At 36.2% G+C, this 16150-nt stretch overlaps 1 long non-coding RNA gene across 1 annotated transcript in view; it reads right to left on the bottom strand.

Moving 5' to 3' along the window:
* Positions 1–474: 474 nt before the first annotated feature.
* The window catches only part of LOC141633127 (uncharacterized), a 43876-nt gene continuing 28200 nt past the window's right edge, over positions 475–16150 (bottom strand). The window contains exons 3-4 of the long non-coding RNA XR_012537930.1: positions 5079–5165; positions 475–630 (exon numbers count right to left, since the gene is read on the bottom strand). This is a non-coding gene — a long non-coding RNA (uncharacterized LOC141633127). The remainder of the gene's footprint in view (positions 631–5078; positions 5166–16150) is intronic.

Here is a 16150-nt window from a genome sequence, read left to right as displayed (position 1 = left end):
GCATGTCTAGGTCTCTTGTGATTTTAGGCTAGGGTTGTGTTGTCTCTTGGCCATGTTTTCTTAATAGTAACCGCCGAGCCAAGATACCAGTTCGATTACCTTCCCTACCTCGTGGTATAGACTTGAGTTACAAAGTGACTATTGACGGGACTAAGAACTTATGCCTGTCTTTGATATATTGCCCTTTCTTGTTTGGTGATTCTATGAATCATAGAAGGTGAGATGCAAGCCGGCTATGGTTGATAGAGTTTGGATTCCTGATACCAACTTTGACACCCTCACTTATTGCGGAAAAGTAAACACGTAATTCTACGGAAAAACTGACAGGATATGTTTGTAATTGGTTCAACTAATTAAAACCTGTTATTTTTAAAACTTTTCTAAACCATTCACAAACATTTCCAGAAGGAGGATGCCAACACCGCAAATGCTAATGTACTAATTTACATAACTATACTAAAGTCATGCGAATAAAGTGATACAAACCAAAGAAAAAGAGGGAGACATATGTCCCTAAAATGTATGTGACATAAAAAGGGTTTAAGGGTCACAATGAAATAAAACCAGTCTAGGTCCCAAGGTTACTTTGCTCGCTAGCTCGTCCATGTACCCCATATATGCATCACCTACCTGTCATTCGCATTTTATACAAATACGAAAGCCACAATCAGTGGGGAGTAACTCCGAGTTCTCCCAGCCACGAAATGTCATAATTAATATAACATGTAAACATAAGAATATGAATACGAATCACACACTGCCTTAGCATATAGATGCTAGACAATCGTGCTTATCATGTGAACAACAATATAACAACACATAGTCCTAGCATGTGAATACTAGACCGACTCATACTACACTATCATGTGAATCACATAACATCCAGAATCCAAACTCTATCAACCATAGCCGGCTTGCATCTCACCTTCTATGATTCATAGAATCACCAAACAAGAAAGGGCAATATATCAAAGACAGGCATAAGTTCTTAGTCCCGTCAATAGTCACTTTGTAACTCAAGTCTATACCACGAGGTAGGGAAGGTAATCGAACCGGTATCTTGGCTCAGCGGTTACTATTAAGAAAACATGGCCAAGAGACAACACAACCCTAGCCTAAAATCTGCGCAGACCTAGACATGCGGATACACACCACCGCACCCAAGACTCACAACTTTTTTTAAAACAAAGTGAAGTGAGTACCCTAAGGACACCACCGAAGGGTCGGCTAGTACTTAAGCTGACCCCATACTATCAAAATTAGTACCTGAGGTCATGCCCCAACTTGGATAAACATCCACTAGTCGGAACACAAAGGCTATCAAGCAAAGAACATATACTCGTCAGAGACTATAAAGACCTATCTATGATGAAGGCCGAAATACTCACCTAGGACCTAGTCACACTAGTCCCGACTTGAATATTTTAGCCCACACCACCCAAAACTCACCACATACGTCAAGTAAGACACCCACTTAACCTTAAGAGGGCAAAAAGTCCTACTTACCAACATAAATTCTAACATTCTATCATGTGAAAGCTATATAAATGTCTATTTACAGCATACAATCCCAACAGAATCCTCAATAAGTATTCAATACTAATTTCTAATTCTAACAATAGTAACCATATTAAAGGCTTCAGGGGAAACTAGGGCCATTTCTACAATATAAGAAGCTACTTAAATCAACTAATTACACATGTGAGATAAAAATATAATGAATGGCCTAAAACAAGAAAAAGGCCGACTATCTAATTCATTCAAAATTTCATCCAACCGAATTTTTACCCGCAACCCCACCTGCGGACAGTACGGGTCAAATTGCGGCCGACCAATCACTCAATTAACCGACATCGCATCGCCAAAGGGACTAAGGCTCAGTTTTCGGCACAATCAACAAAACATTACAATTATCGCTATAAAATTCATTTGAGCCTATTAATTACAATTTCATTTTGTAAACTATCCTAACATGTGATAACTATTAATATGAGCACAATTTTACCATCCTTATTATCTTTACTACTAACATTATTCATTCACCTAAACACTTATCAAACAACATGCACACATTAACTACTAATGTGACATTAATTCGTCGAGTAACTCGGAATAGTTACCTTACGCTAGCAAAGAGACAAGTAAAAACTTGAGAAAGCTTCTAAAACCCCAAAATTACTCTTCATCTTCAACCCCATATGAGCCACCTAAAATAATTATGTGAAGGGACGATATTAACGAATTATCGTTATATAAAATATGAGACGGAAATTAATTTAAATCAAAACATGTAAATCATATTCATTAGCTACTGTCTTATGTTCATAAACCATTATGACCCTCCCTTTTGACAGGCATACCCAGAAAATTGTCACAACTTTTACGCCCTAGAAATAGTCCCATAAAGCACCATTTTATCCGTCCCAAAATCGAGCCCAACTCACCTGTCACGGCTCCCAAAACCGAGGCCAAAACAGCCCACACGGCCTCCATTTCGACTGTCCCAAAACAACAATGCGCACAAAAATCGGTACCAAAACAGAGTTCAATCAATCCTAAACCAGTCCTAAACCGAGTCAAAACAGTCCCAAAAATGTCTCAAAGTACCTGCAAAGCGGACTCAAAAACAGTCCTAATCTACTGCACAATACCACAACTAAACAAGATCCCAAATAGCATCCCAAAACAATCCCTACATGTCAGTATACACCGTCTCAAATATACCACTTACTAGCTAGCGTCCCAAATGATCCCTAGAGGTCAGTATACACCGTCTCAATCATCTCCACATTTCAGTATACACCGTCTCAACTATACAACTGACTAATTAACATCCATAATGATCCCAATATATAATTATACACCGTCTCAACTATAAAACAGACTAACCAGCTTTCAAAATACACATATTTAACAAGTAATACTGAGTAACCTATCATTATTACCTTTTTCCGATTGAACTAATCATTTATGACTAACAAATATTCTACCGCACTGTCTATTTTAGTACATACAACCGTCTTATAATAAACAAAGCTAAAAATATAAATTGGGTTTGTAAAAATACATAACGAAAATGAATTTTACTTACAACGGATTGACGAGAACGACGAAAGGAGCGCTATGGAACAAAAATAGTTGAAAACGGATAAGGAACGAAGTACCGACGTCGATCAACAGATCAAATTTCAAAGAACAAGATTTAAAAAAGGAAGGAAAAAGAAGGAAGAAGAAGAAAACAAAGCGTCGTTGTTTATAAATGAGACAAAGACCGCTAGCCTCGCTATTTATTATACGTACGTTTCTTCGTCGTTAAGAAACTTCGATCGTTATTAAAATCGTTTCGAGTTAAATTTAACCGATTTAAGTAAAAGTTTCAGTAATAAAACGGAATCAATAATAAATAAATTTAATGAGTGAAAATAAAATAAACTCAAATAGTTAACGAAATAATACGATATCGCCTTGAATCGGAATTATTAGCGATTTTTACAAAACTAACGGATATTAATAAAAATTGCTATTTTAGTGAAATAAGCTCAAAATAGCTAATTGGACGGTTTTGTTCCCAAAATCCATCTCGGTTCACTTAAAACAACTTTCATAAGGACTCGTAAAGAAACGGAAATTATTAAATAAATAAACTCGAACTAATTTCAATAAACTCGAACTAACTTTAAATAAACTTATTAATGATTATTAAAATTAACGTATCGACTTATGATGAAATTAATTAATTAGCTAAGCATATATATATATAAATCGTCAAATGATGTAATTAAATTCAAAATAGCAATTAAAAGAATTTTATCCAACTTAATAAAATACGGGGTGTTACAATCACCCCATCTTTTAAAAAGTTTCGTCCTCGAAACTTGAAAGTATAAATGAAAGGTTATAAAAATAAAACTGGAATTGGAATCGGTAACCAAAACATTTTAAAGGTTATTTATCGTAAGAATCAAAATTCTTTCAAAAGTTTCAAATAAAATTTTCCGACGAACCGATTCTCATCAAAGGAACCTAAGTGCTCTCGTTGCGCATTCAAGAACATCACATTCCAAATCCAAGATAAGGTCAAAGGCAAATCATTTGTATAAATCGAAAATCAAAATACTTTCAGAAACATTAATGAAAAGTTTTCAAATGTATAAGTCTCATTCATGGAACGAAATTGCCCTTGTCGTGCACACAAGAGCGCTAACTTTCCAAGTCAAAGACAAATTTAAAACCGAAAATCACTCGTCGACAAGAGTAGAACAAGTTATTAAACGTTTCTAATAACTAGTTCTAATATCCGATCAACGTTAAAATCAAAAGAAAAGGAAATCCATTCAAATTTTCTTTTGCAAAAGCCAAAATGGAAATAAAGGTTTCACCTTTAAACTCAAAGGGGAATCAAATTCCTGAAAATATCATATTAAACTTTGACAAAGAAGTCATAAATAGACCAAGGTTAATAGAAATTGGATAAAATTTACAAAAATCTCAGGTTTAGCAACTCAAAACCATGATAAGGAAGTCTATACTCAAAGAACAATTAGAGAATCAAATCGAATTTTTATTTTCCAAATCTTTACAAGTAGGGAAAATTTTGTGAGGGTAACATAAATTTTTAACAACGAACCAAAAATAGTAGTTTACGGTACTAATTGACCTGGGTCCAGATGGATCAGTTAGCCATCATTTAACGCCGATTATCTCGCTTAAATTTAACGATTTGATAAGTGTTTCAATTACGTGTTGTGAACATTAATGCATGAGTTACAAAGTGAAGTGAGGAACAATTAAGAAAGCCAACACGTAATTGGGTTTTCGGTAATACGGGGCTAGCGAATTATTCTATCAATAATAATAAATACGTTATTTTAAATTAACTCGGAATTGTGATATAATGGCATATATGGGTGTCACAGTTGGTATCCCTAGAATGACCCCTACCTGAGAAGTTGTGATATTGGAAGGACTTAGGTTGAGTGTTATACCTTAGGAGTAAACACGGAGTAAGGTTTATGATGTGATTTTGGAAAGAGATACCTTTAGGATGTTGATAGCCATACATAAATTGATGTAGTTACCTTACGCTAGCAAAGAGACAAGTAATAAACTTGAGAAAGCTTCTAAAACCCAAAATTACTCTTCATCTTCAACCACATATGAGTCACCTAAAATAATTATGTGAAAGGACGATATTAACGAATTATCGTTATATAAAATATGAGACGGAAATTAATTTAATTATATTTTAAATAAACCAAACTAGCGTCAAAACAATTTATAGATACGGCCCAAACTCGCGACTTAGCCAAAGCCACGCTGCCAGCCACAAACAGCCAACCTTATAATAGTCACTCTCGTCCCAATAATTAATTCAATCTCAACTCTCTACCCCATCTCTCTCATTACTCCGTCCTACTCATTACTCCGTCTCATAATATAATACTCCATAGTAACCAGATTTCCATCTCAATTTCAATATCGATATTGTCAAATATTCCATTAAAGGAATTGCTCAACATTTAGAGTATAACTCCAAGCTACTCATCCACTGGCCAAGAACAAAGGATACGACAATTAAAATATAATACCAACCAAATTCCAATAAAATAACTCAATATGAGAACTTGTTTCCAAAATAACATTCTATCGTAATTAATGGCACTTTAAGCGAGATAATCGGCGTTAATAGTAATTGGTTCATTTTTATACATTATAAGACCGTCTGAAAATTAATTAATCGTCCCCAATTCAATTTTGATAATTTAAACAGTCAGTGGGGAGTAACTCCGAGTTCTCCCAGCCACGAAATGTCATAATTAATATAACATGTAAACATAAGAATATGAATACGAATCACACAATGCCTTAGCATATAGATGCTAGACAAACGTGCTTATCATGTGTACAACAATATAACAACACATAGTCCTAGCATGTGAATACTAGACCGACTCAAGCTACACTATCATGTGAGTCACATAACATCCAGGAATCCAAACTCTATCAACCATAGCCGGCTTGCATCTCACCTTCTATGATTCATAGAATCACCATACAAGAAAGGGCAATATATCAAAGACAGGCATAAGTTCTTAGTCCCGTCAATAGTCACTTTGTAACTCAAGTCTATACCACGAGGTAGGGAAGGTAATCGAACCGGTATCTTGGCTCAGCGGTTACTATTAAGAAAACATGGCCAAGAGACAACACAACCCTAGCCTAAAATCTGCGCAGACCTAGACATGCGGATACACACCACCGCACCCAAGACTCACAACTTTTTTTAAAACAAAGTGAAGTGAGTACCCTAAGGACACCACCGAAGGGTCGGCTAGTACTTAAGCTTGTTATTGGAGAAGCTAATGAACAATTCCCAAAACTAATTGTTCCCAAAACCGAAGAAAGCGACAATTAAAATACAATATCACAACTCATGTTAGTACCGTAAATTTGTCTAGTACTTAAGCTTTCTTAATCACATTTTATACAAACATGAAAGCCACAATTCAGTGGGGATTAACTTCGAGTCCTCCCAGCCACGAATCGTCAAAATTAATGTAACATGTACTGTAACATGTAAACAATTTGATAAACCATTTACTTTGCATGTATTCTAACAAATGACCCCTAAACTGACCAGTTTAAAGGTGTTGAAGATGAAGAGATTTTAAATTAACAAAGTGAAGTGAGTACCCTAAGGACAGACACCTTCTGACTGTTTTGGGACAGCCGAAATGGAGGCCGTGTGGGCTGTTTTGGCCTCGGTTTTGGGAGCCGTGACAGGCTGAGTTGGGCTCAGTTTTGGGACGGATAAAATGGTGCTTTATGGGACTTTTTCTAGGGCGTAAAAGTTGTGACAATTTTCTGGGTATGCCTGTCAAAAGGGAGGGTCATAATGGTTTATGAACATAAGACAGTAGCTAATGAATATGATTTACATGTTTTGATTTAAATTAATTTCCGTCTCATATTTTATATAACGATAATTCGTTAATATCGTCCCTTCACATAATTATTTTAGGTGGCTCATATGGGGTTGAAGATGAAGAGTAATTTTGGGGTTTTAGAAGCTTTCTCAAGTTTTTACTTGTCTCTTTGCTAGCGTAAGGTAACTATTCCGAGTTACTCGACGAATTAATGTCACATTAGTAGTTAATGTGTGCCTGTTGTTTGATAAGTGTTTAGGTGAATGAATAATGTTAGTAGTAAAGATAATAAGGATGGTAAAATTGTGCTCATATTAATAGTTATCACATGTTAGGATAGTTTACAAAATGAAATTGTAATTAATAGGCTCAAATGAATTTTATAGCGATAATTGTAATGTTTTGTTGATTGTCCAAAAACGAGCCTTAGTCCCTTTGACCGATGCGATGTCGATTAATTGAGTGATTGGTCACCGCAATTTGACCCGTGACTGCACGGGGCTGGGGTTGCGGGTAAAAATTCGGTTGGATGAAATTTTGAATGAATTAGATAGTCGGCCTTTTTCTTGTTTTAGGCCATTCATTATATTTTTATCTCACATGTGTAATTAGTTGATTTAAGTAGCTTCTTATATTGTAGAAATGGCCCTAGTTTCCCTGAAGCCTTTAATATGGTTACTATTGTTAGAATTAGAAATTAGTATTGAATACTTATTGAGGATTCTGTTGGGATTGTATCTTTGTAAATAGACATTTATATAGCTTTCACATGATAGAATGTTAGAATTTATGTTGGTAAGTAGGACTTTTTGCCCTCTTAAGGTTAAGTGGGTGTCTTACTTGACGTATGTGGTGAGTTTTGGGTGGTGTGGGCTAAAATATTCAAGCTGGGACTAGCTGTGACTAGGTCCTAGGTGAGTATTTCGGCCTTCATCATAGATAGGTCTTTATAGTCTCTGACGAGTATATGTTCACTGCTTGATAGCCTTTGTGTTCCTGACTAGTGGATGTTTATCCAAGTTGGGGCATGACCTCAGGTACTAATTTTGATAGTATGGGGTCAGCTTAAGTACTAGCCGACCCTTCGGTGGTGTCCTTAGGGTACTCACTTCACTTTGTTTTAAAAAAGTTGTGAGTCTTGGGTGCGGTGGTGTGTATCCGCATGTCTAGGTCTCAAGGCAGATTTTAGGCTAGGGTTGTGTTGTCTCTTGGCCATGTTTTCTTAATAGTAACCGCTGAGCCAAGATACCGATTCGATTACCTTCCCTACCTCGTGGTATAGACTTGAGTTACAAAGTGACTATTGACGGGACTAAGAACTTATGCCTGTCTTTGATATATTGCCCTTTCTTGTTTGGTGATTCTATGAATCATAGAAGGTGAGATGCAAGCCGGCTATGGTTGATAGAGTTTGGATTCCTGGATGTTATGTGATTCACATGATAGTGTAGTATGAGTCGGTCTAGTATTCACATGCTAGGACTATGTGTTGTTATATTGTTGTTCACATGATAAGCACGATTGTCTAGCATCTATATGCTAAGGCAGTGTGTGATTCGTATTCATATTATTATGTTTACATGTTATATTAATTATGACATTTCGTGGCTGGGAGAACTCGGAGTTACTCTATTAACCAAATTAAAGGCTTCGGGGAAACTAGGGCCGTTTTTACAATATAAGAAGCTAATTAAATCAACTAATTACACATGTGAGATAAAAATATAATGAATGGCCTAAAACAAGAAAAAGGCCGACTATCTAATTCATTCAACCGAATTTTTACCCGCAACCCCAGCCCTGCGACAGGTACGGGTTAAATTGCGGCTGACCAATCACTCAATTGACTGACATCGCATCAGTCAAAGGGACAAAGGCTCGGTTTTCGGCACAATCAACAAAACATGGCAATTATTGCTATAAAATTTACCTTGAGCCTAAAATTCTTATGTTAATTTAAAATCTTAAGTACTAGACAATCGTGCTTGTCACAGTTGGCTTTCTTAATTGTTCCTCAATAAGAATTCAATACTAATTTCCAATCCTAGCAATTATAACAATATAAAAGCTAAGCTTCTTTAGTGAAGTGAGTACCCTAAGGACACCACCGAAGGGTCGGCTAGTACTTAAGCTGACCCCATACTATCAAAATTAGTACCTGAGGTCATGCCCCAACTTGGATAAACATCCACTAGTCAGAACACAAAGGCTATCAAGCAAAGAACATATACTCGTCAGAGACTATAAAGACCTATCTATGATGAAGGCCGAAATACTCACCTAGGACCTAGTCACGCCTAGTCCCGACTTGAATATTTTAGCCCACACCACCCAAAACTCACCACATACGTCAAGTAAGACACCCACTTAACCTTAAGAGGGCAAAAAGTCCTACTTACCAACATAAATTCTAACATTCTATCATGTGAAAGCTATATAAATGTCTATTTACAAAGATACAATCCCAACAGAATCCTCAATAAGTATTCAATACTAATTTCTAATTCTAACAATAGTAACCATATTAAAGGCTTCAGGGGAAACTAGGGCCATTTCTACAATATAAGAAGCTACTTAAATCAACTAATTACACATGTGAGATAAAAATATAATGAATGGCCTAAAACAAGAAAAAGGCCGACTATCTAATTCATTCAAAATTTCATCCAACCGAATTTTTACCCGCAACCCCAGCCTGCGACAGTGCGGGTCAAATTGCGGCTGACCAATCACTCAATTAATCGACATCGCATCAGTCAAAGGGACTAAGGCTCGTTTTGGCACAATCAACAAAACATTACAATTATCGCTATAAAATTCATTTGAGCCTATTAATTACAATTTCATTTTGTAAACTATCCTAACATGTGATAACTATTAATATGAGCACAATTTTACCATCCTTATTATCTTTACTACTAACATTATTCATTCACCTAAACACTTATCAAACAACAGGCACACATTAACTACTAATGTGACATTAATTCGTCGAGTAACTCGGAATAGTTACCTTACGCTAGCAAAGAGACAAGTAAAAACTTGAGAAAGCTTCTAAAACCCCAAAATTACTCTTCATCTTCAACCCCATATGAGCCACCTAAAATAATTATGTGAAGGGACGATATTAACGAATTATCGTTATATAAAATATGAGACGGAAATTAATTTAAATCAAAACATGTAAATCATATTCATTAGCTACTGTCTTATGTTCATAAACCATTATGACCCTCCCTTTTGACAGGCATACCCAGAAAATTGTCACAACTTTTACGCCCTAGAAATAGTCCCATAAAGCACCATTTTATCCGTCCCAAAACTGAGCCCAACTCAGCCTGTCACGGCTCCCAAAACCGAGGCCAAAACAGCCCACACGGCCTCCATTTCGACTGTCCCAAAACAGTCAGAAGGCTGCACAAAAACTGGTACCAAAACAGAGTTCAATCAATCCTAAACCAGTCCTAAACCGAGTCAAAACAGTCCCAAAAATGTCCCAAAGTACCTGCAAAGCGGACTCAAAAACAGTCCTAATCTACTGCACAATACCACAACTAAACAAGATCCCAAATAGCATCCCAAAACAATCCCTACATGTCAGTATACACCGTCTCAAATATACCACTTACTAGCTAGCATCCCAAATGATCCCTAGAGGTCAGTATACACCGTCTCAATCATCTCCTCATTTCAAAATACACATATTTAACAAGTAATACTGAGTAACCTATCATTATTACCTTTTTCCGATTGAACTAATCATTTTTCTTGTTTTAGGCTATTCACATGCTAACATGTATAATTCATAGTCCTACCTGTATGATTCATAGAATCACTAGTGGATGTTTATCCAAGTTGGGGCATGACCTCAGGTACTAATTTTGATAGTATGGGGTCAGCTTAAGTACTAGCCGACCCTTCGGTGGTGTCCTTAGGGTACTCACTTCACTTTGTTTTAAAAAAAGTTGTGAGTCTTGGGTGCGGTGGTGTGTTTCACATGTTAAACTTAGTTGCATGCAAGCTTAATTTGTGCCTTTTGGTAGTTTAAATTATCAAAATTGAATTGGGGACGATTAATTAATTTTCAGACGGTCTTATAATGTATAAAAATGAAAAAAAAAGAGAGGAGAAATTGTCCGGCAGCGGGCCCGGCAGCAGCCGGCAGGCCGTGGCAGGCCCGTGGTAGGCCCACGGCTAGCCATGGTTGGCCCGGGTTGGTCCGTGCTTGTTTCGCGGGTTTTCGTGCAATCTTGGTCTTTCCCAAAAGCCTAAACCAATCACAACCATATCCTACCAGTTTTTCTGTAGAATTACGTGTTTACTTTTCCGCAATAAATGAGGGTGTCACAGTTGGTATCAGAGCAACAGCAACAACAACAATTAAGTTAACAAATAGTAATCCAAACTTGATAGCTATTCCGACAGAACCAGATTCTCATCAAGGGAACGAAAGTGTTCTCGTTACGTATTCAAGAACATCACATTCCAAATCAAAGATAAGGTCAAAAGGCAAATCATTTGTATAAATCAAAAATCAAAATACCTTCAAAAACATTAATGAAGAGTTTTCAAAAATATAAGTCTCATTCATGGAACGGAATTGCTCTTGTCGTGCACACAAGAACGTTAACTTTCCAAGTCAGAGACAAGTTTAAAACAAATACTATTCGCCGACAAGCGTAGAACAAGTTATCAAACGTTTCCAATAACTAGTTCTAACATCCGATCAACGTTAAAATCAAAATAAGGGAAAGGTAATCTCCTCAAATGTTCTTTTGCAAAAAGCCAAAGTAGAAATAAAGGTTTCACCTTTAAACTAAAAGAGGAGTGAAATTCCGGAAATATAATATTAAACTTTGACAAAGAAGTCATAAATAGATCAAGGTTAATAGAAATTGGATAAAATTTAAAGAAATTTCGGGTCTAGTAATTAAAATTACGATAAATGAGTTTATATTCAAGGAAGGAATAGGGAACTAAATCAAATTTTCATTTTCAAGTCTTCAAAAATAGGTTAGGTTTGCAGAAGTGACATAAACTTTTAAGAATGAATCGAAACTGGTAGCTTGAAAGCTACCAGTTTTATTCTATTGGAAGTTAGTATTGAATTCTTATGTTCATAAACCATTATGAATCATAGAAGGTGAGATGCAAGCCGGCTATGGTTGATAGAGTTTGGATTCCTGGATGTTATGTGATTCACATGATAGTGTAGTATGAGTCGGTCTAGTATTCACATGCTAGGACTATGTGTTGTTATATTGTTGTTCACATGATAAGCACGATTGTCTAGCATTTATATGCTAAGGCATTGTGTGATTCGTATTCATATTCTTATGTTTACATGTTATATTAATTATGACATTTCGTGGCTGGGAGAACTCGGAGTTACTCCCCACTGACTGTGGCTTTCGTATTTGTATAAAATGCGAATGACAGGTAGGTGATGCATATATGGGGTACATGGACGAGCTAGCGAGCAAAGTAACCTTGGGACCTAGACTGGTTTTATTTCATTGTGACCTTAAACCCTTTTTATGTCACATACATTTTATTCAATTAGCCAAAAACCTGTAATTTCAAACGAACTACTTTACATGCCATAGCTAACGATAAGAAAATGTAATGATACAAACCCAAAATAGAAAAGGGAGACATATGTCCCTAAAAAGTATGTGACATAAAAAGGGTTTAAGGTCACAATGAAATAAAACCAGTCTAGGTCCCAAGGTTACTTTGCTCGCTAGCTCGTCCATGTACCCCATATATGCATCACCTACTTTTCCATTCGCATTTTATACAAATACGAAAGCCACGATCGATGGGGAGTAACTCCGAGTTCTCCCAGCCACGAAATGTCATAATTAATATAACATGTAAACATAAGAATATGAATACGAATCACACAATGCCTTAGCATATAAATGCTAGACAATCGTGCTTATCATGTGAACAACAATATAACAACACATAGTCCTAGCATGTGAATACTAGACCGACTCATACTACACTATCATGTGAATCACATAACATCCAGAATCCAAACTCTATCAACCATAGCCGGCTTGCATCTCACCTTCTATGATTCATAGAATCACCATACAAGAAAGGGCAATATATCAAAGACAGGCATAAGTTCTTAGTCCCGTCAATAGTCACTTTGTAACTCAAGTCTATACCACGAGGTAGGGAAGGTAATCGAACCGGTATCTTGGCTCAGCGGTTACTATTAAGAAAACATGGCCAAGAGACAACACAACCCTAGCCTAAAATCTGCGCAGACCTAGACATGCGGATACACACCACCGCACCCAAGACTCACAACTGTTTTTAAAACAAAGTGAAGTGAGTACCCTAAGGACACCACCGAAGGGTCGGCTAGTACTTAAGCTGACCCCATACTATCAAAATTAGTACCTGAGGTCATGCCCCAACTTGGATAAACATCCACTAGTCAGGAACACAAAGGCTATCAAGCAGTGAACATATACTCGTCAGAGACTATAAAGACCTATCTATGATGAAGGCCGAAATACTCACCTAGGACCTAGTCACAGCTAGTCCCAGCTTGAATATTTTAGCCCACACCACCCAAAACTCACCACATAAGTCAAGTAAGACACCCACTTAACCTTAAGAGGGCAAAAAGTTCTACTTACCAACATAAATTCTAACATTCTATCATGTGAAAGCTATATAAATGTCTATTTACAGCATACAATCCCAACAGTTCCTCAATAAGAATTCAATACTAACTTCCAATTCTAGCAATTAACAATATAAAAGGCTTCAGGGAAAACTAGGGCCATTTCTACAAAATAAGAAGCTATTTAATTAAATTATCCAACATGATTCCCCACTCCACCAAGAATCCAAAGGTACCAACTTTTCTCAAAACGGATAAGTAAAACTCGTATAAAACCGTCTCAAACCAACACCACATGAACATTCAATTATGAAAATTTCCCCAAATTATGACCATACGAGTCTACGTGTAATTACCAACTAGCATGACCATAAAGTCAAGATCAATCAGTTACCAAACTTTTCTTTCACATAAACCAATAATCCTCGATCCATTAGCCGCTAATTGCAAACAACTGTATTACTTTCCAATCCAACATTAATCAAGATTAATCAATGCTACACCAATACCAAACTTATCTCACCTCAGGCTTATCAACAAAAGCTTAACAATTATCACTATAAAATTCATTTTGAGCCTATTAATTACAATTTCAATTTACAAACTATCCTAACATGTGATAATTATCAACCACCTAAACACTTATCAAACAACAAACACAACATCAACTACTAATGTGACATTAATTCGTCGAGTAACTCGGAATAGTTACCTTACGCTAGCAAAGAGACAAGTAAAAACTTGAGAAAGCTTCTAAAACCCCAAAATTACTCTTCATCTTCAACCCCATATGAGTCACCTAAAATAATTATGTGAAAGGACGATATTAACGAATTATCGTTATATAAAATATGAGACGGAAATTAATTTAATTATATTTTAAATAAACCAAACTAGCGTCAAGCAAGAAAAATGATTAGTTCAATCGGAAAAAGGTAATAATGATAGGTTACTCAGTATTACTTGTTAAATATGTGTATTTTGAAATGAGGAGATGAACAATTAAGAAAACTGACCAGTCTAGGTCCCAAGGTTACTTTGCTCGCTAGCTCGTCCATGTACCCCATATATGCATCACCTACCTGTCATTCGCATTTTATACAAATACCTTATCCTGTCAGTTTTTCTGTAGAATTACGTGTTTACTTTTCCGCAATAAATGAGGGTGTCACAGTTGGTATCAGAGCTGAGTTTATTTTAAAAGCTAATCGGTAATTATAATATTTTGTTCGTAGGGTACTCACTTCACTTTGTTTTAAAAAAAGTTGAGGCATGACCTTGTTTATTTGAAACTTTTGAAAGAATTTTGATTTAACAATTAGTTATATATGTAAGTGTTTCAAGTCACAGTTGGCCGATTATCTAATTCATTCATAATGGTTTATGAACAAGGTCAGTATACACCGTCATGTTTAATTAGGTGAAGGATTGGAAGACGAGTTCGGGGACTCGTATATTGTAGAGGATAGCGGTTAGTTGTGGTTAGGGTTTCGGTTTTGAGGATTAATTGCTCATTTTCTAGCTTAAGGTAACATATTTCGAGCTACTCGACGAATTATCGTCACATGTTTTTGATTTTTGTATGTTTGGTGAATTTTTGTTTGGGTAGTAATTTTTCACATGTTAAACTTAGTTGCATGCAAGCTTAATTTGTGCCTTTTGGTAGTTTAAATTATCAAAATTGAATTGGGGACGATTAATTAATTTTCAGACGGTCTTATAATGTATAAAAATGAAAAAAAAAAAGAGAGGAGAAATTGTCCTAAGAATGGCGGGCCAAGCAGCGGCCCGTGGGGCCGTGGCAGGCCCGTGGTAGGCCCACGGCTAGCCATGGTTGGCCCGGGTTGGTCCGTGCTTGTTTCGCGGGTTTTAAATGCAATCTTGGTCTTTCCTAGGTTAATTAATATTAGAATAGTATAAGTAACAAAAGGGTAGTAATTTGAATTGAAGCATACTAGTAACAAATATTATGTTAACGGAAAAATTGTGCTTATATTAATAGTTATCACATGTTAGGATAGTTTACAAAATGAATTTTATAGCTATAATTGTAATGCTTTGTTGATTGTCTTGCCAAAATCGAGCCTTAGTCCCTTTGACCGATGCGATGTCGATTAATTGAGTGATTGGTCGGCCACATTTGACCCGTGCACTGTCGCAGGTCAGGTTGCGGGTAAAAATTCGGTTGAATGAATTAGATAATCGGCCTTTTTCTTGTTTTAGGCCATTTATTATATCTCTATTTCACATGTTTAGTTAGTTGAATTTAAATAGCTTCTTATTTAGTTAGTTGAATTTAAATAGCTTCTTATTTTGTAGTAATGGCCCTAGTTTCCCCTAAAGCCTTTTATATTGTTATAATTGCTAGGATTGGAAATTAGTATTGAATTCTTATTGAGGAACTGTTGGGATTGTATGCTGTAAATAGACATTTATATAGCTTTCACATGATAGAATGTTAGAATTTATGTTGGTAAGTAGGACTTTTTGCCCTCTTAAGGTTAAGTGGGTGTCTTACTTGACTTATGTGGTGAGTCTTGGGTGGTGTGGGCTAAAATATTCAAGCTGGGACTAGGCG

Source organism: Silene latifolia, chromosome Y (assembly GCF_048544455.1).
Source record: "Silene latifolia isolate original U9 population chromosome Y, ASM4854445v1, whole genome shotgun sequence".
NCBI lineage: Eukaryota > Viridiplantae > Streptophyta > Magnoliopsida > Caryophyllales > Caryophyllaceae > Silene > Silene latifolia.
Note: the sequence above shows the minus strand (reverse complement) of the source record. Positions and strands in the feature narration are given on the sequence as shown.